Source organism: Dermacentor variabilis, chromosome 1, assembly GCF_050947875.1.
Source record: "Dermacentor variabilis isolate Ectoservices chromosome 1, ASM5094787v1, whole genome shotgun sequence".
NCBI classification, from domain to species: Eukaryota; Metazoa; Arthropoda; class Arachnida; order Ixodida; family Ixodidae; genus Dermacentor; species Dermacentor variabilis.
The window spans coordinates 82,675,457-82,701,706 of record NC_134568.1 but is presented as its reverse complement, the minus strand read 5'-3'; the positions used below and the strand labels follow the sequence as shown (position 1 = coordinate 82,701,706).

The 26,250-nt window shown below is 49.2% G+C and overlaps 1 protein-coding gene and 1 pseudogene across 1 annotated transcript in view; both read right to left on the bottom strand.

Annotated features, from left to right (window-relative positions):
- The window catches only part of LOC142580004 (sushi, von Willebrand factor type A, EGF and pentraxin domain-containing protein 1-like), a 916,641-nt gene that overhangs the window by 556,521 nt on the left and 333,870 nt on the right, over positions 1-26,250 (bottom strand). The gene's annotated exons all lie outside the window — the stretch shown is intronic.
- On the bottom strand, positions 4,572-4,751 carry LOC142568327 (U2 spliceosomal RNA; annotated as a pseudogene).

Genomic DNA, 26,250 nt, shown 5'->3' with positions numbered 1-26,250 from the left:
AGACTGTGGGAGCGCTCGCGTCTATGAATGTGTTTTGGAGGCCACATAAGACAATAGGATAGAGGACGAAGACCAATTTGTGCACCACGCGGAGTATGAGAGTGCTACCGTCTGTGAATATCTTTTGAAGGCCACAGAAGACAATACAATAGACGGCGAAGACCAATTTGTGCACCACGCAGACTGTGAGAGTGCTCGCGTCTGTGAATGTGTTTTGGAGGCCACATAAGACAATAGGATAGAGGACGAAGACCAATTTGTGCACCACGCGGACTATGAGAGTGCTACCGTCTGTGAATATCTTTTGAAGGCCACAGAAGACAATACGATAGAGAATAAAGACCGATTTGTGCACCACGCAGACTCTGAGAGTGCTAGCGTCTGTGAATGTGTTTTGGAGGACACAGAAGACAATACAATAGACGACGAAGACCAATTTGTGCACCACGCAGACTGTGGGAGTGCTCGCGTCTATGAATGTGTTTTGGAGGCCACATAAGACAATAGGATAGAGGACGAAGACCAATTTGTGGACCACGCGGACTATGAGAGTGCTACCGTGTGTGAATATCTTTTGAAGGCCACAGAAGACAATACAATAGACGACGAAGACCAATTTGTGCACCACGCAGACTGTGGGAGTGCTCGCGTCTATGAATGTGTTTTGGAGGCCACAGAAGACAATAGGATAGAGGACAAAGACCAATTTGTGCACCACGCAGACTGTGGGAGTGCTCGCGTCTATGTATCTGTCTTGGAGGCCACATAAGACAATAGGATAGAGAACGAAGATCAGTTTGTGCACCACGCAGACTATGAGAGTGCTCCCGTCTGTGAGTACGTTTTGAAGGCCACATAACACAATAGGATAGAGGACGAAGACCAATTTGTGCACCACGCGGACTATGAGAGTGCTACCGTCTGTGAATACCTTTTGAAGGCCACAGAAGACAATACGATAGAGAATAAAGACCAGTTTGTGCACCACGCAGACTCTGAGAGTGCTCGCGTCTGTGAATCTGTTTTGGAGGCCACAGAAGACAATACAATAGACGACGAAGACCAATTTGTGCACCACGCAGACTGTGGGAGTGCTCGCGTCTATGAATGTGTTTTGGAGGCCACAGAAGACAATAGGATAGAGGACGAGGACCAATTTGTACACCACACAGACTGTGGGAGTGCTCGCGTCTATGAATGTGTTTTGGAGGCCACAGAAGACAATACGATAAAGGACGAAGACCAATTTGTGCACCACGCAGACTGTTAGAGTGCTCGCGTTTGTGAATGTGTTTTTGAGGCCACACAAGACAATACCATAGAGGACGAAGACCAATCTGTGCACCACGAAGACTATGAGCGTGTTCGTGTCTGTGAATGTGTTTTAGAAGTCACAGAAGGCACTACGATAGAGATCGAAGACCGATTTGGTGCATCACGCAGACTGTGGGAGTGCTCGCGTCTATGTATGTGTTTTGGAGGCGACATAAGACAATAGGATAAAGGACGAAGATCAATTTGTGCACCACGCAGACTATGAGAGTGCTCCCGTCTGGGAATATGTTTTGAAGGCCACAGAAGACAATACGATAGAGAACGAAGAACAATTTGTGCAGCACGCAGACTCTGAGAGTGCTCGCGTCAATGAATGTGTTGTGGAGGCCACAGAAGACAATACGATAGACGACGATGACCAATTTGCGCACCACGCGAACTCTAAGAGTGCTTGCCTCTGTGATTGTGTTTTGGAGGCCACAGAAGACAGACAGCGCGATAGGAAATGTAGACGAATTAGAGCACCACGCAGGCTGTGAGAATGCTTGTGTCTCTAAATATGTTTTGGCGGCCACAGAAGACAATACGATAGATGACGAACACGAATTTGTGCACAGGCAGATTTTGAGGGTTCTCGCCTATGTGAGTGTGTTTTGGAGTTCACAGAAGGCAATACTATAAAGCAATGCAACTATAATGGAACTAGCCATAGCCACTAAGGTAATGCCGCAAATGCTGCGTCCTTTTTTTTGGTTAGGAACGTGCCCTAGTGTGTTATTGCTCAACAGTAAGAAAAACAGCTAAATAAAAGGACGAATGGAGTTTGGTATTCACAGAAAGAATAATACTACATGCATCCTCACTGCATTTCATAACAGTATTACCGTTTACGCTTCTGCATCGTAGAATTTAGAAGCCACCGGTAGTCAACGGACCTAGCATTTCTCTTTAGCGAATGGGCAAAGTAATACAGAAATACTTTTTGCAGAAAGATGGTGAACTAAAGAAGCAAAGCAAGGAAAAGAGAGAAGTGGAGAAGTGACGCAACTATTTCCAAGCAACCGGCCAGAGACACTAGACTTCTAAGAAAAAAGTAGCTCCAGAAAAAGAGGACGAACAGAAAAAAATGTGGCATGCATGTTTAATGACCATCGGCAAGATGCAACAGTACAAACAGATTATTCCTCATGATGCACATACGGAGAAGAGGGAGAAGGCACCTGAGCGTGTTCGGCCATTTCTTGCGCGAGCTTGTGTGCTTGTATTGTAGGCGGTTTCCCTTAGCGATCTCCCCTACCTCCTTTCGCTCTTCAAGGTAAACGTAGCACGGACGAAGATGTATTCAACGAGCTGGCCTGCAGGCTCCTGTCAGGGGTAATCACGGAAGCAACGCAAACATAGAAGCCAAGCAACAGTTAATGTAGGCAAGGAAACTCCTTACGCCCCAGGCGGTTATTTCCTTCTGATGTCTCAGTCGTGCTCCCCTCCTCCCTCTCCGTCCCCGTACGTGTGCGTTTGTGCTTGCAAAGTAAAGCCTCCAGGAGAGCCTGCTCTTGCTTAATGTTCTCGCCTGGATTCCTTGCGTCGCTCACCTCCTGTGTTTCGGAATATGCCGTCGTATACGCGTCGCCGTAGAAGGGATCCTGAGCTGTACGGCAAAAGGTGCTCAGATACACACACGCATATACGTACAAACCCCGAGCGATGCGCGTCAGGCTGCGAAACGGTATAAGCCTGCGGTAGCAGTATCAGAAGCAGCTGCAGCGGCAGCGCTAGCTTGGCCGGCTCCCGCCAAGGACGGCAGGAAATGGACAGCTTATTAATGAGGAGTGCAATGGAAGAGAAAAATAGCTGGGGGACGGGAGTGGGGGCGAAAACTGTGTGCCCGGCGCGGCCGCGTCACATGGTTTCTCGCGCGTCATAAGTCACGCCCGATTTTGGCGAGGCGCGGCGGAGAGAAGGCGATTCAACATAAATCACTCCTCGTGCGGGCTCGCGGGCCCACACGCATTTCTCGGGAGCCAACCGCGATGCGCATCCCTGGCGGATCCCTCACTGGGTGCACGTTGGTGCGGACGCGGTACATGAGTACTATACATGCACGAGGCCAATATCAGTTTGTGGTCATTAATCAACCGGAATGCGGTGATCACGCTGTGAAAAAATTTCAACCATGAGAAGGAGAGCCCATATGCGCGACGTACGTTTCTTTTCGGGCCAAGACCTCGTCAGGCTTTTTCGCCTTTAGTGTTTGCCTCCCGCAAGGAAATTTCGTATGTTTCTTGCAAAATGAAAATGTTTGCCTTTTTTTGTTCTCACTTTTCCCCCCTGTCCTCCAAATATAGTCGCCGCAACTAAATATGACGAATATTAGGCTCACCCATGAGGAAGTCGACCACTTTGTATCTTTTCTTTATTTCTTCTTTTAGCAAGAGACTGATGGGAAGTGGTACCCACAGACAACCGGTGCTTGAGTGCATATTCGCGCTACGTCACCCCACAAGAGGAATACGATATGTCACATTTGGGCCAAGCCACTTCACACGTAGCGCGGTAAAATTATGCCGCACAATAACCAAACTACGGGTACTGACAAGCCGCAGCTTTCTTTAAGGCACCAAAAAATGCAGCATACCAAATTCTTCACTCGTCCCAGCATCCGAGTGGTTGCTTATCTTATTGCGAGATCATTATATGCCCCATTCGGCCAAAATCGACAGGCGTGATCTAAAGATGGTTCCGAAAATGACCAACGGCGTGAGGAGTAAAAACAAGCGAAAAAATGCCCGGATTCACTGCAACTTTCTCAAAGAGGTTCATGTAGACAAAGTAAATTAATAGCTTTGAAAACACAACTTCGTAACTTTCGATCTGGGTGAGAATCAAGCCCGGGCCTCCGTGGGGCGATACGAACACGCTTCCCTGCCGTCACGGCGGCTCCAGGATTCTGGTTGACTAAAGGTGTGCCTAGTGCGTGCGCCATTGCACACGTCACGTCGCAGCCATCGTGCTGACTAAAGGTATGGCCTAATGCGTGCATCATTGGCCACGTAACGGCGCAGCCAGTGGGGAGGAAGCAGCGCCACGTCATGAGTGTATCACGTGAGCGTGTTCATGGCATTCCGAGGTCTACAAGGGTATAATGCTTTCGCATTCGCACACGTAAACAGTCTTAAGTGTATCTACGGAATTTTTCGGTCGCAAATTCTTACACACAGTGTGCTCAACGCACGGCATCTCCTTCTACAGCGAAGCTGTGTTTGGCTAGATTCCAGCAATCATTGGCCGTAGACCAAAAACTGTGGGCCGATCCCGAAGATAGTACAATACCGGGCCTACCCGCGGCGGAGTTGAAGCAGGCTTCAACCAGTCCGCCGACTTACAAAAATAAGTTCAATATCTTGGGTCCAAATACAACCCGTATAAGATATTAAGCTGAAAAGAACAGATACTACAGTTTGACCCGCGTCAGCCATGTCTATGTTCGCACCGCCTTCTCTTTGTCGGCGTTCCAAGCGCTTGCGTATCGCCTTTCCTTCCGCTCTCCCGTGGTGGCGGTCCCGTCGAAACGTTGCGCGTGTCTAGTTTCCTCCGGTTCCTAAGGGCGGTCGTCCCGACATCTACGCGAATATATATAAAAATCACGGTAAATGAGTCCGTACCAATGTTCAAAATTCTGTGTCACCTCTGCGTCGTGTGCTACACAGCTTCGCTGGTCATCCACCTTCGCAGAGTGGAATGGCTCATGATTTTTTTTTTCACATTCGAAACAAGCGTGCTACGTTAGCTATTGCGAACGTAGCTCAGATAACGCAAACTAGATACATTCGTTGCGACGCTTCACTGTGTATTATCTGGGAGCTATCTGGAACACTATAGGGGAACTTAGTGTAGTTTATAACTGTTAATGTAAGGTTCCGATAACCATTGAGGCTGTATGTGCCAGCTACACTCTTATCCCTCAAGTTCCCACGCAAATCACTAGCCATCTCCAAAAAACTCAACAACAAAGGCTTTACAGTAAAGTTTCACTGGCTTCTCTCCCACATTAGTATTTCTCGCAACGAAAAAGCTGATGGGCTTGCATACGCAGCGCTCTACCATCCTCCCAAAGTCAAGGCTCCAAAGAGTAATCAGGTAAAAAAATGTGACATTCGAAATCACTTTCGTTCACTTTGGATTCCACCGCATATGCCCTGCGTAACCAAGAAGTTTCACCGAGAGGAAGCCTCACTTCTATATCGAATAAGGAAAGGATCTTCTAGTACACCGGTCTGGTTATTTAAGACGGGGCGAATCATTTCTCCGAACTGTAAAGCATGCAACGAGACAGGAGACACTGAGCACTTTTTGTGGTCCTGCCAGAAATTCCAAGAAGAAAGGGACGCTCTCCTGAAGAATCTGCAAAAGAAGGACCTTCCGCATGCGAGCCTGCACCACCTTATATTTCCCGAGGGATCAGTTATAGCCCGCAAAAGAACTTCACGTCTCCTTATCGAATTCTTAAGAGAGACTGGTTTGATGGACATATGGTGAAACCCTTCTGTGGTATTGTAGGAGACGCTCGAACGGAGCAATTGCCGGCCTTGATCGCCAGCGTAAACCCGCCTGTTGCTACAGTTCACCACCTCCACCACCATTATACAGAGGTACGCCCTTTGGGGTGTATATCTGCCGCACAACGATAATGGTCATCCGCCTTGCTTGCGTTTCCTTTTTTGAAAACGCCGCGCGCGCTACTTTCCTCTCCGGAATGCTATGTCATGCTGATAACCCGCATGCCGTTCGTTACTGGAAAGTACCCGGCTCGCAGCGTTACAGAAAGGAAATGTGGACAAGACAGATGACGTTTATTGTTGTGTGACAAGATACAACCCAAAGGGTGTAATTTTGTTTGAGAGTGTAGAAAAGAATGATGCGTGAAAGCAAGCGTGAAAGAACAGAATGAGAAAAGCAACGCTTTTTTTTTTCTGCTGACTATAATTCGAATTCTTCAGCTCAAAATCTGATGCAGAAAGGGTATTTTAATCAGTTACACGTTTATCTGCTTGTTGTGGCATCGCATACTTTTTGCAATTTTCTTAGTGGTACTCAAGCAAAGCAATCTGAGTTGCTGCCAAACTACGGGACCAACTGCATGGTTTGACGTGCGGCTTCACGGGAGCCGACTTCAGCGGCGCTGCGAGCTCTCGCAAGGTTCATCAAAGCTTTGCAATTGTTTTAAATTACTTACTTATTTAGAATATACGGAAGTCGATAGACCAAGGAGGGGCGGCACAATACAAAGAAAATTAATAAATAAATTCAAACAATATACAACATAGAAGCAGTGAAAACATGGTTCAGTAATACAGCCCACTCTAGTAACTATATGCGGGTAAAAGTCATGCAACACAGCAAATCATTAGTCACGTCCATTCATTTGACGGCCATCATAGTTTAAACCTGTGGTCATGAAGAAAAAAATATATAATTTTCTAATTCAGGGTTATCCATTTCCAAAAAAGCTTCAGATGGTAAAGCGTTCATTTCATTGATAGTCCGAGGAAAATATGAATGCATGAAGACAAGTACGGTTCAAAGGTGTGAGCATGCGTATGTCTAGTTTGTCTAGAATACCGGCGTCTTGAGTATATTTAAGAACTAATATTAAAGTTACGGAAGTAAAGTGAGTGGAGAAACTTTAGTCTAGCAATTGCTCTTCGGTACGGTAAGACAGGAATGTTGTTAGTGGCCATGAGCGTTGTGGGTGAATCATTCCTCTGGTAGGCATTAAAGATGAAACGAACCGCTTTTCGTTGCACCATTTCAAGTTTCTCAATGTCCTTCTTTAGATGTGGCTCCCACACAACAATTGCATATTCTAATTTGGGTCGAGTAAAAGCATCATAGGCCAGCAGTTTGATGTCGTAGGGTGCTGTTTTTTAGGTTGTGCTGCAAGAAACCGAGCTTTTTCGACGCAAATGAGCAGATTTTATTAATATATGGCTGGACCATGTCAGGCGATTTGTAATTGTAACACCTAAATATTTGTACTCATCGACCCGAGTCAAAGGACAGTTGTTAAGGAGATACGTATGATTAAGAGTAGATTTCGTTTTCGATATATGCATGAAAACGGATCTGTCACTGTTTAATGTCACCACTTAGAAACGGCATGCAATTTACATGCAAGTTTGGAGGCATTGCTGATCCTTGGCAGCATTAATGCTTTTAAAAAGTATGCAATCATATTGCAAAAAGTCGTATATTTACTTGTAATGTATCTATTGATGTAACGATGCCATTTATATATCCCCCCACCCCAAAAAAAAAAGAAGGACAGGTCCCAGAACGCTGCCCTCAAGGACTCCCGATGATGCAGGCAGTTTACCGGACATGCAGTTAAGAGCGAATCCAGCTAATAAGGTTAATTGGAAGGCCTATGCTATGTAATTTAGCAATGAGTTTGGTGTGCGTAACAAAGTCAAAGAGCGTACTAAAATGCCACGAAATAGCACCAGTTTCATTTGTCTTATTAAGAGACGAAACAAACTCGTGTATTATTGTGACCAATTGTTTTGATAATTTTTTTCCCAATACTATGTTGGAATAGTGGCAACAAGCTGCTTTCTTCAAGAAACGAGGTTCTATAATGTTTGACTACATTTTCGAAGAGCTTACATGATGTGCAGGTTAAAGATAGGCTTGTAGTTTGCAATGTTTAGATGATCACCTTTGTTAAACACTCACACTACATGTGCCGTGCGCCAGTCATCGGGAATTACAGAGCCATCCAAAGAAAGACGGAACACTTGCGTTAAAACAATAATTAATCTTCGGAGTTGTATACTGACATCTCTACTCTTCTGCTAGTGGTGATTCCTTGCACATATGGCTACGGACATAATCGCCTGGGACACCCGGAGTAGGACGTCACCAGTGGTTGGCTTCATATACGAGTGCGCCTGCATGCGCTTTCGAGGTTTCGTGCAACTTCGGAAATAACAAGTGGCTTCATTATTTCATTGTAAGCAGCTTAATGAATTCACCACTATTATCACGGATAAATTGTTTTGTTTTCTGGCGGTAACCATTCCTCATCGGATTTCTTTTTTCACTGGTTCTTCACCGTCACTATACAATACGACATCATCTACGCGAGCACTATATACTATTCTTTGTGTGCGAACTTTCAGCCCACTAACTTTTGCTCACTGGCCTTTGCTAATTATTTGATAATCGCCTCTGCATAAAACAGAGATAACGGAAAGAGGACCGCCGCGGCAAAGCATCGATGTGCTCTTAGCAGGTGAAGCTATAAAAAAAGAAAAGAAACTTAAACGACCAACTACATTTCAGGAGCCTTACTGACTACAAAGAAAGGTGTCACTTCCCTTTCCGAGACTTTGTCCACTGGAGCTTGCATTTCCCTTCAGCAACGAGTTCTACGTTTGAGTAGTACTTGTGGCGCAGTACTGGGGGTACGTGTTCATCTTCAATGATTCGTTGCGAAAGGAGATGGACAAATGAGGCAGTTAGTGGCGTCCTTGTCCGGCTTGTTTCGTCTTCATGTGTCCTCCAACTTTATTTTATTTCCTTCTTTGTTTCTTTACTTTTCTTCAGTCACTTCCTTTTTTTCTTTTTTAGTTGCGAATGAAACATGCCATCGCTCTAAGTCGTTCGCTCTCTACTGCTGTTCCCGCTACGGGCGGTATGAAACTACGCGTATTGAGCGAGGCTTTGTGCTACCGACATTGACCAACAAAAAGAAGGCAGCACATATAGATATATGTTTTAGTTGCTCTTGCGTCAGGTGCAATGCGCCGGCGAGACGCGGGCAGCCGTACAAGTGTGAACGTCCCGGCACTTGCATTTTTTTTTTCCGCCGTGGTTTGTGGCGGTTGAAAATGAGGGAAGCAAGCTCCCCATTCGACTGTGATTTTGTTTGCTCATGACTGACATTTTGTCCGCCGAAAGAGCGCTGGAGGAGTTGCAGAGAGATAATCTATGCAGCACACCAGCTACCATTTAACGTTTGCCTTTGGTGTCCCGTTATATATAGCTCCACGAACGCTCCGGTAACGCCCATAGCCTGTGGCAACGAAGGTGCCGCCTTTTTCTGGAAGCTTGCGCCATGGCAATGTACCGCTCTCGCTACTGTCTTCATTTCGAAAGCGGGTGGGAAAGCGGGTGCGCATTATCGGTTTGTTACGCTCGCTTGGAAGGCGGTATAGCGTGCAGAAGCGACTGCATTACTGGCAAGCTTTTGCGCGCGCATCGCGAACGGACCGGTAGAAGAGAGAAGCAATGGAGATGAATAAAGAGCGCCTTGCTTGGGGCCAGCGCTTCCTTGTCTCGTTTTTCTCTTTTTCTGTATTGATATGCTTTTTGTGTGGTGTATGTTAACGCTTTAACCAGTAAAATGGTCTGGGTGCGCTGGCCGCCGGTGCGCGCACAATGCGGACGCGGATGGCGAAAACAATGACACCATCCGGGACAGAAGCGCCGGACAGAGGCATATGGGCGTTGGAAACAAAGCAGCCATTGTCGGGTAAGCCGGGGAAGTTCCCAGCACGCACCCTTGGCGGGTTCCCCCCACTCGCTTCAAATTGCGCTGAACGCGCGCGCCCGTTCGCGAGTGAATAGAGCGGCGTGTCTGTAAAGAAAAAGAAATAAAGCGGGACAAGGAATGCCACGCCACTGCCAGTCAGCTCGAATTTCAGTACTCGAGGTTTGAAGACGCAGTACCTGCGCTCCTTGGAAGCCCACTCGTATTTCAGAAGAAGGAACCCCCACGCATTCGGGAATTAAGGAACACCTGCTTTCTACAGCTACCGACACCCCATAACCGAAATCGCCGATCTTTTTTGTCATTCTTGGGGCACACCATTACCCGCGAGGCATAAGGTGTAAGCATACTGTGCCAAGAGTGTTATGGGAGAAGGCCCGAGTTTAGCGAAGTCCGGGATTTCCATGAGCTCCGGCAACGTCTTCGAATGAATGAACTGATGATATCAAGATAAAAAAATTTAACCCTCCGCATGCCTCCAGTATCATTAGTACAGTATCATTAGTACTTATCAAGACTCACTCATGGGTTATCACTTGGGCGTTACCTCAAGGGGAGGGTGGGCGAAAAAGAAAGAGTCGCGTGATCCAACCGGCGGTGTCTTCGTTCTCTTGTTTATTGTCCCACCCAGTTCATTACATGTGGAAATAAGTTATAGAAAGAAAATGTTATCTTTTAATGCATTCGAAAGAAAGAAAGAGGTTGGCGTGAGAATGCACCACATCTGCGCTGTTAACATTCGACAGTGGATAAAGGGCGCGTCACAGGCCTTTCTGGGCCCGTGACGCGCCCCAGAAAGGCCTGGCAAGCGACTTGCTCTGAATGTGTAGATAGCGGCACAGTCGCGGTATTGCCATATTGCGATATTGCCCTGATAACAATGAGCGGCGCTGGCGCATAACACGGCCCAGTCATCTGTGTTCAAAATGAGAAAGTGGCGCGCGCAGGGTGTGCTCCTGTTGACATACGTGGCTTTATTTCGACATTTTATTGTCGGCTACTTTCGCGCTTTCTGCGCTATCTTTCTTCACTGACAACCGTCGAGCAAACTCAGCCGAGCGAGAAACTCAGGGCATCTTGCATAGCACGCCAGGTCGACTGTACAAAGTTCTTTTAGAGCGCAACAGCAATATGGCCAGTTATGTAACGGCAATGCTACAACTTGAACCGTCCTTATCAGTGTCCTTTTGTTTTCTCGGGCGAGAAAAGAATGCAAAATGTCAGTCCCTCTTTACCTCGAGGCACGGACGGTTCCAATGCTGCTAGTCAAGCAGCAGCCGATGGTGCGGCTGAAGTTCAGAATTGCAATTAAGGAGACGAAAGCAACGCATTCGTTTGAATAAAACACTGGTATGACACCACGCTCCATAGCTCAGTCGACATGAACATTCTGTGGACCGGCCAACTTGAATGCCAGCGAGTACGATGGTTTGCAGTGGCAAAAGACGAAACGAAGCGTAAGCTTGCAAAAGGGTGGTGCATCGTGCGCATGGTATATATGTAATCTTCGCAAGCTGTCATGTTGCGCCATTTTGTGTCTCATTGTCGCCGTTGTCTTATCCACTTGCTTCGTGAACGAGTAGAGAGGGGTTTAATCGAGGGTCCCGATTTTTATTAGTCACATCATGAGAAGCCAACAAACACTGACACCAAGGACAACATAGGAGAACTTGCTTGTGCTTAATAAATGAAATAAAGAAACTATAAATTAATGGTAATTAAAGTGGATGAAAAAACAACTTGCCGCAGGTGCCCACCTGCGGCAAGTTGTTTTGTCAAAGCTCAAACCGGGCTGCATTGCGTACGTCCGGCACTGCGGCACCGAGCAGTAGCCTACCATGCTGCACGCCTCCAAAGGCAGCCACTACCTATTATAGTACTTTCAAATGTTGGCAAGCAGACACCCAAGGCGGTAAAGCCTGACCATTTAATCAGAACAACTTGCCGCAGGTGCCCACCTGCGGCAAGTTGTTTTTCATCCACTTTAATTTCCATTAATCTATAGTTTCTTTATTTCATTTATCAAGCACGAGTAATTTCCCCTATGTTGTCCTTGGTCTCAGTGTTTATTGGCTTCTCATGCTACCACTTGCTTCACGTTACACTGCTGAATCTCGACGAGCCACCGTATTGGGAGCGAGGACTTACGGAGTCGCCATCCGTCGGAAGCGCCTCCCTTGCGTAGTATGAGCGATCACGCGGCGCGCTCCTCATAGGTTTCGCCGGCGCTCAATAAGAACACCACGCGGCATCCCTCCTGGAAATTTATGTAAGTACTCTCAAAACTAGGGTAGTTTTTGACTGTCGATATAATAATCTTGGGCGAACTGAAAGCACAGAATCGTTTACAGACGCTCTCTTTACCGAATACTGCGTGCGATCGCCGCGATGGAGTCTCCCGAACCAGCTTCTTGCGTGAAAGGTAGGCAAACGCTGAGAGTAAACTATGTGAAATATGTTCTCATAGTGGGTTGTCTGTATAACCAAATGGAGCATAACAGAATGAAGTCTCAATGCAGCGATCGCACGGGTTCGCAGCGACCGACTGCGCATCTGCATGCATGTCCGCGCACAATGTTTTGCTTTCGCTGTGAGCGTGTTTTCGCACCGTGCCGTGAGCTTTAATTAGGCCGCAGCATATGCGCATTTGACAGTACACAAGCAACCATTGTTGCGTGGACGCTGTCAGAACTGTTCAACAATAATTTCGTAATGGAGACTTCGATGCCTAGCTACGGCGACTGTGATGTGCTGTCGTGACGATTCAATCTTTTTTGTCTTCTAAATTCATGGATATTTCAATATTATTTCTCAAGTTACGTCGCGCTGTGTATCTATCGGTCTTCTCAGCATGCGATTTCCTTCTGCTTCTTTTTCGTAATCCAGTGCATTATTTCATAACACAAACATGACCATATGCGATGCCTTTTTTTAATGTGCGCCTTACCGCTCCCTTTCTGTTCCAGTGAACTTGCCACTATCTAGCATCAACAAGTTCATAGACCAAACCGTCATGATATTTAATTAGCCGGGCAGCGGGCGCGGGCGAGCGGCTCAGTGCGCGTTTTCTGCTACTCACTGAACATCGCAGTCTCGGCGCCGTAGCAGAAATCTTCCTCGCGTCTGTGCTTGCTGCATACCCGAGTTCTAGCCGATGGCTGTCTGCCGGTTCTAAGTTTCGCGAGCCAAGCTTCACGCAGCTCCTTTTCCTGCGGCTACGTGTGAATAAAGCTCAAACCGGGCTGCATTGCGTACGTCCGGCACTGCGGCACCGAGCAGTAGTCTACCATGCTGCAAGCCTCCGAAGGCAGCCACTACCTATTATAGTACTATCAAATGTTGTCAAGCAGACACCCAAGGCGGTAAAGCCTGACCACTTAATCAGAATCGCAGCGCAGCTGGGACTTTAAACTTTCGTTTTCAGCTCGCTTCGGCGCTTCCGGAGCAGCCGACGCGACCGCTGTGTCCACATAATCCCTCATGCCGCGTCACGCCGACGGTGGCGCCAGCTTTTCCAGTGGTGGAGCTCGCCCCCAATACTCATCGCCGAACTCAAAGGCAGGGCTCGGGCGGAGCACCAGTAAACTTTCCAAGGCGTCTGCTCCCAGCTAACGAGTTCCTTTTCCTTCTTGGTCCATAAGATACGTTACCATAGTGGGAAACGTTTGGAAGCGTTTAACCCGAAGGAGGCCTTGTGACGAATGCCCAATTGAATTGGTGGCCGCACATGTAGTGGCCATAGTTTTTCATGAACACCTGAACGGGACAAAAAACAAAGAGACTAAGACAGAAGTAAAGGTACACATAAATCACACGCTGTTCACCGTATCCGCTTCAGCTATGAACGAACTAGCCGACACTAAAGTTTTGATTTAGCGGCGGCAATGTAAACCGAACGGCTTCCGCCACAGAGTCCCCGGCGAAACTTTATTAATGCGATAGCGTTAAGGGTTCCGTGTCACAGAAAATCCGGCGCTCAGCGTCGGGGTCCGTCGTCCAGTGTCGGACGTTGTTTCAGCAATAATATTTTCGAACAGGTCGAGACCTTCCATGCGGCACAAAGAAATGACTGAACTAATTGAATTTCTCAAGCTAAAATACGTAGAAAAATCGTAAAGTGCGCCTTACACAGTACCTACAGACATGATAGCGTCGGATTGTAATTTGAATATACTAGAAAACATCGTTCTGTTACGCGAAAGAAACCCCCTTTTCCAGCGTTTCTACCATCCACAGACCGGCCCCGGCGTACACCATTTGCGTGCGCTGGCGCGAAACTCTTGGAGGCCCCAGAGCAGCGCGCCCGGTTCCTTGCAGCGCCTCTAGATGGCGCTCGCCTCCGCCGCATCGCGAACCACGCAACAGGCTGCGTTTCTACCAGAAAGCCCGCCTTCGTGCATAGCGTTCACCACCAGCGTTTCGCGGTAAACATTACGGTTACATACGCTGCAGTTGCCGGGAAACGTGAGAAGCAGTCAGGGGTCTTTGATTGCTATGGCGTCCCACTCTTAAAGGCGAAGCTTCTGCGTACTCCAAATTTTTCTACTCCCCGTCGTCGTCGTTGTACAGGTGAAACGAAGAAACCTGTCTTTAAACTTACGAGTGCATCTTTCTGCCGGCTTGCCAATTCTTCAGATGCTGTAGAAATAGAAAAGTTCCGTCAATATGTCGTTTATATGTTACAGCACGGCTATTTGGTGACGCCTTTCTTTAAAAATACCACTGATAACTTCTGTGGCGCAAGTAATTATTAAATGTAAAGTTGTCAGCCACCCGAACGTAGCATGAAGCTACATAAAATAAATGTCTCGGTCTGGCTGTAGAGACCGGGATATCTGAATAACCGAAGCAGTCTCTTTGCCAAATGAGTTAACGAGGAATTGGCAGTGCGAGAGCGAATTCATCCACAACTAAACTAAAAAAAACGAAGACAACACCTATTAGCGTGAAAGCAACAGTAATCGCGAGCTAGCAATCTGTAGGACAACTGAGTCGTCATACCTTGCCGAGTGGGCTCTGCAGCCTCGCTTTAAGGTTCGGTGACATATTCTCAATAATATCTGTCAAAAATTATACCCCTTTTCTAAGCAGTATGAAAGTTCTGCGCTCATTCTGTGATCGGCCAGTGGCGGCCGTATGCTGCACATATCTGCTGGTTTGAACATCGCCAGAGCTCTAATTAAGAGCAGATAATTCTGCATTTGTCCCAATTATACTGTTACGTTTCAACACCACAAAGGCATTAAATGGACGTTTACCACAAAGCAAACACCCGCCAATCCATCAGCACTTCTCCAGACGTCAACGCAGCATGGACATCGACTCTTGACAGGTCCCAAAAAAAGGCCGCATCCTGTTACGTTTCGCCTACGACGCGCGGTTTAGCCGGCGCGGCTGCAACAAAGCGGCAGACATTTTGGCCCGTTCGGCGTCGCCGCTACGCCTCCCCGCCAAGCGCGTCCAGGCATGTTCCGATGCCACGTGTCTTCATGTGCGTGTGTGAGTGTATGTGCATATTGGTGCCCACGCTTGTCGAAGCGCGGCAGCCGGGGAGAGGAGCTCCCAACAACTGTGAAGCGAGGGGGTCTGACAGGCGCCGACACGACAGTGTGAGCCACCTTCTCCTCCCCATTGTGCCCGACCGGCGGCGACACGACAGTGTGAGCCACCTTCTCCTCCCCATTGTGCCCGACCGGCGGCGACACGACAGTATGCGTCACCTTATCCCGTTGTCGTCGAGCGGCACAGTCACGTGCTCGTCTATAGAGGGGTTCCTTCTTGCCCTCAACTGCGAGAGTATAAAAGCAGCTGCCCCCGGACGCCAAAGGAGGGCTCCGATTTCTTCTGTTGAGTAAAGTGCACTCCCGTCTCTCTACTTCGGTCGACCTGACCGCTAACTCTTTGCGATGTTAGAATAAACAAGTTGTTTTGTTGTTACCAGTCGACTCATGCTTTGCCGGGACCTTCGGATGCTTCCAGTTGTACCCCAGGCCGCCAGGCCAACGCTACCCTTGGGGCTTGCGACCCAGGTGCAACAACGGGCGTCAGCGCCGAGTTCCCAACAACTCGTGCCATCGGTGCGACCACAACAACTGTCTGCCAGCGGTGAGATCTCGACAACGGAGGCCAGCAGCGAAGATATGCAGTTGACTGTATGCTGAGCAGCTCAACGACCATCCGGGAGCAGTGCAACGAGCCCTGTGTGATGACTGGTTGCCTGCAGCGGAACGACTGCGCTGAACTCTTGGCTGCGAGGTTTGGTGAGTGCGGGACTTTCTTCTTCTGAGCTTTGCCAGGCTTTTGTTAGTGTCAGAAACAGAGCTGGTAATTGTGGTTGTCGTTGCTGCCGGGTTAGATTGCGGCAAGACAATAATAGGCAGTAGAGAAAGCAGCATTCAGAGCAGCCATGGATTTGAAGTCGTTGCGCAAACCGAAATTGTTGGAGCTTGCAAGAGAGTTGGGTCTGGATGTCTCGGACAAACTCAGAAAACCAGAACTGCTAAAGGCTATTCTTGAGTTAGAGGCTGAGGATGACGAGCTGTCGGAATGCCTTGAGACTATTTAGGAGAGGTCAAAAAGACAGGAGCGCGAACTTAAAGAGCAAAAAGAGAAACAGGAGCGCGAACTTAAAGAGCAGAAAGAAAAAGAAGAGCGCGAACACGCTTTGGAAATGAAGCGTCTCGAGGTAGAGATGGAACGCGCTCGTAATGGAAGTCAGGCACACGGTGCAGGAGAACGCGTATTGTTCAAAATGACTGACCTGATGCGGCCGTTTAAGCTTGGAGAGGACATTGGTTTGTTCCTGGTTAACTTTGAGCGAACGTGCGAGAAGCAGGGGTTCTCCCGGGAAACGTGGCCACAGCGCTTGCTCACTTTGTTACCCGGCGAGGCGGCCGACGTAGTCGCTCGCTTGAATAGAGAGGAGGCAGAGGATTTCGACAAAGTGAAATCGAGTCTGCTAAAGAAGTACAGGCTGTCAGCGGAGGCGTTCCGTCAGAAGTTTCGGGAAAATGAGAAAGGCAGAAGTGAGTCATACACAGAGTTTGCGTACAGGCTAATGTCAAACATGCAGGAGTGGCTCAAAGAAGAGAAAGCGTTTGGTGACCACGATAAAGTTCTGCAGTGCTTCGGGCTGGAACAGTTTTATAGTCGGTTACCTGAGAACGTGCGGTACTGGGTCTTGGATAGGCCAGACGTTTGTACGGTGGCTACAGCCGCTGAGCTAGCCGAGGAGTTTGTGACGCGTCGGGCTCGCGGAGCTAAGGACGGTCAAAAGGGTGAATTTGGCTCGAAGTTTGCGAGGCCGAGGTTCACGCCCATGAGATTAAAGGGGGACACGCGTAGTGAGGATGCGAGTGAAAGCAGTCCGACCAAACGTAAAGAGACGGCGGCAGCCGAAGCCGAACGCAGAAAGCGGTTCGAGATGAGGCAAGCGCGCGTGTGTTATACGTGCCAGAAGCCGGGTCACTTTTCGGCGCAGTGTCCGGAAACAACACCAAAAGTTGTGTTTTTGTCATTATGCAGCACTGACGAGAACATGAAGCTTCTCGAACCTTACATGCGAGACCTCCTCGTGAACGGGAAAGAGTGCCGAGTGCTTCGCGATTCCGCAGCTACAATGGATGTAGTTCACCCGTCTTACGTAGAACCCCATATGTTCACGGGCGAGTGCGCATGGATCAAGCAAGCCGTGGAAGCTCATAGCGTGTGTCTGCCGGTAGCAAAAGTGCTTATTGAAGGACCTTTCGGAGCGCTTGAGACGGAGGCGGCAGTGTCATCTATGCTGCCCCCCCAGTACCCGTACCTATTTTCGAACAGGTCCGATCTCCTCCTGCGCGAGAAGGGGCTTTTGTTTGGTGAGGCTAGCGTTCAGGCCTTAACCAGATCGAAGGTTCGGGAGCTCGCTGCAAAGGCGGTAGTTGCGGGGCCGACGTTATCAAACAATGAAAAAGGGTCAGAGGCGCAGCAAGCTGATATTCGGAGCACGCCCGAACTGAATAAACTTGAGTCTGTAACGTTAAAGGCACCAGATACTGGAGAGGAAATTCCCGATGCGGGAAAGTTAGAAGAGCTATCTGCAGATTTGCTCATCGCGCCTACGTCAGACGGACTTAATAGGTTGCTAAAAGTCAGCCGGTCGGCTTTGATAGCCGAGCAAAAGAAGGATGGCAGCCTAGAAAACATACGCTGCAATGTCAAGGAAGGTATCGCCAGGAAAAATGCGCGTTTTGTGGAAAGAGGTGGAGTCCTGTACCGGAAGTATCTAGACCGCAGGGGAGTGGAGTTCGATCAGCTGATCGTGCCTCAATGCTATCGTCAGGATCTGTTGCGCTTGTCGCACGGGGGTTCGTGGTCCGGACACCTAGGAGTTAAGAAAACTAAGGACCGTCTCTTGCAAGAGTACTATTGGCCAGGGTGTTTTCGGGACGCAGACCATTTCGTGAGGACATGTGACAGCTGTCAGCGGGTGGGCAAACCAGGGGACAAATCGAGGGCGCCGTTGAGATTGGTACCTATCATTACGGAGCCTTTTAGACGGCTCGTTATTGATACAGTGGGACCTCTGCCGGTAACAGCCACGGGGTACAGACACATTTTGACTGTGATCTGCCCAGCGACAAAGTTCCCTGAAGCAGTGCCGCTTAAAGAACTCAGCTCAGTTGAGATAGTCAATGCACTACTGTCCATATTTGCGCGAGTTGGTTTTCCTGCGGAAATCCAATCAGATCAGGGCACAGTGTTTACTAGCGCTTTGACGACAACTTTTCTCGAAAGGTGTGGGGTAAAGCTGTTACACAGCTCAGTGTACCACCCACAGTCGAATTCCGTTGAGAAGCTCCACTCCGTCATGAAGCGCGTGTTGAGAGCATTGTGTTTTGAACATCAAACTGACTGGGAGCTGTGTCTGCCTGGGGTGATGTTTGCATTACGGACCGCGCCGCATGCAGCTACGGGGTTTTCGCCAGCTGAGCTGGTGTACGGTCGCTCGCTTCGGTCTCCGCTTCGCATGCTTCGAGAATCGTGGGAAGGCAGGGGCGACGACCCAGTCGTGGTGGAGTACGTGCTTAAGCTCCTCGAACGCTTAAGAAGGGCACAGGAGTTGTCAGGTGAAGCAATGGCAAAGGCCCAGCAGAGGGCCAAGGTTTATTATGATCGGACCGCCAGGGCCCGTCGTTTTGAGGTGGGCAATGAGGTCATGATATTGCGCACATCGCTAAACAACAAACTAGACGTGCAGTGGGAGGGCCCAGCACGAATTGTTCAGAAACTGTCGGACGTTAACTACGTGGTGAGTCTGCCAGGAAAGCGGAAAGCACAGCAAGTTTACCACTGTAATCTGCTCAAACCTTATAAACAAAGGGAAGCAGTGGTGTGCATGATGGTAAACGTTCCTGAAGAGCTTCCGGTCGAGCTTCCGGGACTAGGCTCAGTGACGAACAGGGAAGACACCGATCAAGTCATTAGTGACTTAGTCAGTGGAGCATCGCTGTCGCCTGAGCAGAAAACCGAACTACACCAGCTCTTACAAGAGTTTCAAGGTCTGTTCTCTGAGAGGCCGGGTAGGACTTCTGTCCTTACTCATGACATAGAACTTACCTCCCCAGAGCCAGTACGATCCAAGGCGTACCGGGTGTCACCCCGCCAGAACGATATTATGGAGGCTGAGGTAAAGAAAATGCTACAGCTCGGTGTTATTGAGGCAGGTGAGAGTGATTATACCTCCCCTTTGATTTTAGTTGAGGTACCGGGCAAGGAACCTCGTCCTTGCGTCGACTACCGCAGGCTTAATTCCATCACTAAGGATCAAATTTATCCGATCCCTAACATCGAGGAGCGCCTTGAGAAAGTTAGTAGCGCTCAGTTTATTTCCACCCTAGATCTTGTCAGGGGTTATTGGCAGGTTCCACTTACAGAAGAGGCTAGTAGGTATGCGGCGTTCATTTCACCAATGCGAACATTCCGTCCTAAAGTGTTGAGTTTTGGTTTGAAGAACGCGCCATACTGTTTTTCAAGCCTCATGGATAAAGTGTTGCGGGGACAGCAAGAATTCGCTTTACCGTATCTAGACGACGTAGCGATATTCTCCGCATCCTGGTCTGAGCATATGGCACACTTGCGGGCAGTGCTAACCCGCCTGCGCGAAGCGGGCTTGACAGTCAAGGCTCCTAAGTGCCAGTTAGCACAGGCCGAGGTTGTCTACCTCGGTCACGTGATTGGTCAGGGTCGTCGCCGCCCCTCTGAAATAAAGGTGGCCGCTGTGCGAGACTTCCCGCAACCGCGCACGAAGACCGATATTCGGTCGTTCTTAGGTGTCGCCGGCTACTATCAGAGGTACATCCCCAGGTACTCTGATATCGCGGCTCCCCTGACGGATGCTCTAAGAAAAACAGAGCCCCAAACAGTCGTATGGGACGAGACAAAGGAAAGAGCTTTTAGCGCCCTAAAGAGTGCCCTAACAAGCCAGCCGGTGCTACGATCGCCAGACTATACAAAAGGGTTCGTAGTTCAGTGCGATGCTAGTGAGCGAGGCATGGGCGTTGTACTGTGCCAACGGGAAAATGGAGAAGTAGAACACCCCGTCCTGTATGCTAGTCGTAAGCTGACCAGTCGTGAGCAGGCGTATAGCGCCACCGAGAAAGAGTGTGCATGTCTCGTGTGGGCCGTTCAGAAATTGTCATGCTATCTAGCCGGCTCGAGGTTTATCATTGAGACGGATCACTGCCCTCTCCAATGGCTGCAGACCATCTCTCCCAAAAATGGCCGCCTCCTGCGCTGGAGCCTCGCTTTGCAACAATATTCCTTTGAGGTGCGTTACAAAAAGGGGAGTCTCGACGGTAACGCCGATGGCTTAAGTCGAAGCCCCTAACGTAGGAATCAGCCTCAAAATTGTTTGTTACTGATGTTTTTCTTCCTGAGGCAGGATTTTTAACATATTGCTTTTGTTTAGTGTTTCAAAGTGATGACATGCTTTCTAGTGTAATTTTCCAATTTGTGGACGCGTTCTAAGTGCTGCTAGACTACTGTAAGGAACTAGGCAGTGGTATAGAAGGGGAAAGAGCCTGGCAGGGCTTAGTGAGGGTTGTGCCGTGCTTGTTGACTGAGCGGTTGAGTTTCGGCGTAGTTCTAACGCTTGCCGGGAACGAGAACAAAAATGTGAACTCTCCCGAAGTCACTTTGCAGTGTCCTGTGCGAACCTGAACGAGAGAACGAGGCCTTCTCTGTGCGCTGCGCTCAAGAAACGTCGAGGGACGCCCGACTTCGGTTATGAGCATCATCGAGCGACATCCCTCCGGACAGCGGATGCAGTCCCCTGTCCATCGGGATCTCCTTCCCCCGGCGGGGCGGTCTGTTACGTTTCGCCTACGACGCGCGGTTTAGCCGGCGCGGCTGCAACAAAGCGGCAGACATTTTGGCCCGTTCGGCGTCGCCGCTACGCCTCCCCGCCAAGCGCGTCCAGGCATGTTCCGATGCCACGTGTCTTCATGTGCGTGTGTGAGTGTATGTGCATATTGGTGCCCACGCTTGTCGAAGCGCGGCAGCCGGGGAGAGGAGCTCCCAACAACTGTGAAGCGAGGGGGTCTGACAGGCGCCGACACGACAGTGTGAGCCACCTTCTCCTCCCCATTGTGCCCGACCGGCGGCGACACGACAGTGTGAGCCACCTTCTCCACCCCATTGTGCCCGACCGGCGGCGACACGACAGTATGCGTCACCTTATCCCATTGTCGCCGAGCGGCACAGTCACGTGCTCGTCTATAGAGGGGTTCCTTCTTGCCCTCAACTGCGAGAGTATAAAAGCAGCTGCCCCCGGACGCCAAAGGAGGGCTCCGATTTCTTCTGTTGAGTAAAGTGCACTCCCGTCTCTCTACTTCGGTCTACCTGACCGTCAACTCTTTGCGATGTTAGAATAAACAAGTTGTTTTGTTGTTACCAGTCGACTCATGCTTTGCCGGGACCTTCGGATGCTTCCAGTTGTACCCCAGGCCGCCAGGCCAACGCTACCCTTGGGGCTTGCGACCCAGGTGCAACAACGGGCGTCAGCGCCGAGTTCCCAACAACTCGTGCCATCGGTGCGACCACAACAATCCCCACCATTTCCTGGCAGCCTGAGCTAAGGATGAAAGGGAGAAACAACGACGGTGGCCTGGGAGTCGCAGTTAAATAGAAGTTTGCCGCGATGAAAACACCACCCATCCATCAGCGCGTATCCGGAGGTCAACGCAGCGTGGACATTCAGCACCGATTAAAAAAAAGAATGAAAAGAAAATGTGCATGACAGTACAGTCTGCAAAAGTCGATGAGCAAAACGAGAACAAGGTAGAAGCGGGAGCCAACGTTTACACAAGTGTACTTGTCTTTTTCAAGGCGACATCGAATCTTGACGGGTCCACAAAAGGCCACCAAACCCCACCATTACTTGACAGCCTGAACTAAGGATGAAAGAGTGCCCCATTCAAGGCTACCAAACAACGAGGTGACCTTGCATTCGGAGGTTGCTTTCTTGCCGCATTTTCCAAAGCATCGAGCTTCAGAGGCGGGGATACTGCGGAGTGTTGCGAGCATGGGCGTGATATCACAACGGATGCGACGATTGTAATTTGCTGCTGGGAAGACAAAGGTATTGAAAGCGTACACTTTTCGGAGCAGTGGACAGAGGGTCCTGATGTGAACTCGGACGTTTAACTTGCTCCTGCCTGGAGTGGGCTTTCGTCACTGGAGCCGCGTAACTAAGCCAATAAACCCTTTTTCCTTCATTCCTACCACTGGACCTAATCGTCGATGGGCATGGTGGATTCCATGCCCTAATGCCTCCCTAAGCCGCAACAAACTGGTTGACAGCGGTGAGATCCAGAAGGTAGTCCTCCCGATCTGGGATCGGCGGACCTGTGTACGTGGCTACGGGAGACACGAACTTCACAAGATCGAGGGAAGCTACGGACGGAAGAGCGACTTCTGCGGATCCGGGATCAGCGGACCTCCTCTTCGTGGCTCAGGGAGGCAAACCGTCGCAGTAATGGCATGGAGTCTTGGACGACTCGAGGAATCTGGAAGGAAGAGCAGCAGATGGCAGTCCCACCATCTGGTATCGGTGGACCTGGGAATGTGTCTCCTGGAGACACTACCTTCGCAAGCTCGAGTTTGGGTGAGTGCTTCAGCGACTACGTTTTGTTGGACGATAAGGACAGGGTTGTATCGGACAATGAGCTGTAATTGATCGTCACCGGGTGTGCGCGCAATAAATTGGAAGTTGTAGTCAGCTCTCGAAAAGTATAGATATTACAGTGTTAAAGAAAGAGGAGCTGTTGCTCTTAGCAGCAGCAGAGCTCGGTATAGAGATTAACCATAGGTTGAGGAAGCCCGAAATTCGTACGGCGATTGACGAAGTGGGTTTCCATGAGGACGAGCTCATAAAGGCTTGGGAAAAGATATGTCGCCAAACTGAAGAAAAGGAGTGCGAGAAGAAAGAAAGGGAGGAAGAGAAGGAACGTGAGAAAGAAGAGAAGGAGCGCGAGGAGCAAGATAAGAAGAGGCAGCATGAAATTGAGCTCGCGAAAGTAAGACAAGAGATAGCGAGATTAACGCGCAGGGCGGATACGGCACCGCCATAAACGCAAAGCATGGAAATGACGAGTTTGCTTCAGCCATACGATACAGGTGATGACATCGACCTCTACCTTATTAATTTTGAACGGATTTGTGAGAGGCGATCACTTCACTAGGACAAATGGGTAGAGCGGTTGTTTGAGTTGATGCGGGAGAAGTCGCGCCGGTCATAGTCCGACTGAATACAGCCGAGGCAGGCATGTACAGTTCAGTCAAGGCAAGTTTGCTCGCAAAATACAAGCTCTCCGCAGATGAATTTCGGGAGGAATCAATTTCCTCGACAGAAATTCAGGAAAAAGGTCTGGCACTGCGTTATGACGCAGAACACAGTGCAAAGAAAGAGGATGAAACCGCTAGCTCAGAAGGCGTAGTTAAGCCGGGGGAGGAATCCTTCCGATTTCCTCGACAGAAATTCAGAAAGAGGAACAGGTGCTATGTTGCGACGCGGAACACAGTGCAGAGAAGACGGTTGAGGTAGCTAGCTCGGGAGACGTTGTTCAGCCAGAGGAGGAAATCTTTCCGATTTTCCCTCCAGAAATTCAGGAAGAGAGTCAGGCGCTGAATTACGCTGAAGAACTCAGTACGAAGAAAGAGGATGAAACAGCTAGCTCGGGAGGCATAGTTAAGCCGGAGGAGGAAATCTTTCTGATTTCCCCGACAGAAATTCAGGAAGTTGGTAAGGCCGAGGAGCCTCCACCGGAAAGAAAAGAAAGGCACTCGGAACGGAGCACCAGAAATAGTGCCAAGAGAAAGAGGCCTCGCAAATTCAGAATTGCGGCAGGGAAGACAACGTGGCCGAATAAACCTAAAGCCACTAAACCCTGTAGGGCGCGCAGAGAAAGATTCAGAAGGGCGCGATTGTCGGTTGGAATGTTTCCAGTCAGAGCGCGTCCGTGTCGTCAGACGAGGTTGAAAAGAAAGCGACGTTCCGCGCGGAAGAGGACAAAAGCCAGGGGGCAGTTATGTTCCCCCTTGTTTAGTACTTTTCAAGGTGTAGCCTGTATCACCCGGGAGAACGCGACGGTCAGGCGACGCGACGTGGTCGTACCAGGCAGTGCATTCCGAGAGCAATACGAGAAGGGCAGGTGGACAGTACAAAAGGTATCAGGGCTCTGCAGCGAGGGGAATGACATACGTGCCCTCTGTATTCCCGGGTTGACAAGTTTCAAAGGAGCCTTCAGACAGCGCCCACCTCGAGTACAGCTTAAGGAAACGGTTCTCGCGCGCATGAATTTTGGAAACTTAAGTCGCTTTTTTTTTGCTTTTAGTACTAGATACGCTTCATTTTTTCTGAGATGCACTTGTGCCGCTGTTAAGAACGGCCAGCTGCAGTGCAAGTTTGCCAGCCAGTTACGCCAGTGGTGGTAACCTCATCTTGGAATGCCGCCGCCAACCTCTAGCCTCGTCGCCGTTGCGAGTGAAGGAGTTCGACGAAGCAGGCTTTGTGCTGAAACCACCAACCTCTAGCCTCGTCGCCGTGGCGAGTGAAGGAGTTCTACGAAGCCCCTCTGACGTCGGCTCCGGACCTTTACACCTGTGTGTGTGTGCGGCACGTGTATGACTGCCCTCATCCTCCAAAAGGGGTGGGTCATCTTGAATGACGTCGAACTATGACGTCGAGCAGAGAGCTTATAAGCAGCGATTGTCGGCTGCTGGGTGTGCTCGTCGTGGTGAGCTGAGTGCTCGTTGTCATGCTCCAAATGTACTAGTGAGCTGTGTGCTCGTAAGCTGTTTGCTGTATGTTAGTCTTGCGGGCTCCATATGGGAGTCACGCTAGACTGTCGATGTATGTCTTGTCTAAGATGTAAATAATGTAAATAAATCCTGCTCTCCTAAGTCCCGACGAAGAGTCAAGCTCCTTCCTACAGCTACGACTGCCAAATCTGACACCGCCAAGACTAGGTTATCGGTTAGAAACCTGTAGTGGCACGCTTGTGTATCAGTTCACTTTTTAGAAGTGGTGACAAGTTTTTTTTCTTTTTTTAAGAAACACTCGTATTTAGTGGATTCGTTGTTAACCGCACAATTTAGAATACGTTAGTACTGTCCCTTTAAGGTGTTTCTCACTCGGACACAGTGAAGTAACGCGTTAGTGCATGTCTCCCACGGGTATTCATAAGACGACAGCGTTTGAGAATCGCTAAGAGCGTGCGTGATAGAAGTTGGAAATAAGCTCGAATCTTCGTGTAGTTTGAAGCGCATAATTCACGAAGCTATCTTTTTTGTTTTTTCATTACTGCGGGTCCTTTGTGGACCAGAGAAAGAAAAGGCTAGTGCGTGAGTCGCACAAAAGTTGAAGATTAGCGGAGCTGATTTGGAAATGTGGATTGCTTTGAGAAGGAAGCTTTGTCTTCACGACGTGCACTTGTCTCGCCAGACTTCTGCAGAGAATGCATTCTCTGGTGTGACGCCAACAACGGTGGTCAAGGTGTCGACCTTTCCAAGGTTAACGACAGTAGTAAAGCGCATTCTGTGCGGTACCTCAGTAGAAAACTGACACCGCGAGAAGGGGCGTTTAGCCCTCGGAGAAAGTGTTTTTTGCATAAAAGGGGCAATTCAAGAGCTAGGATGCGATACTCAAGGCACTGAATTCACGGTCGAGAGCGACCATGGCCCTCTTGAATGGCTGAAGCAAATGTCGGAAAGAAACGGGAGACGGCTGAGATGGTTGCATTTGGCCTGAACAGGAATGCAGACTGGCTGGGCCGGGGCAACGAGCGCAGAGTATTTTTTTAGGAACATGTTTCGCACGAATCGCTATCAATGCTATTGAGATAGGCAACCTACTTTTGTATACTTTGTGCCTACATTTCACCTTC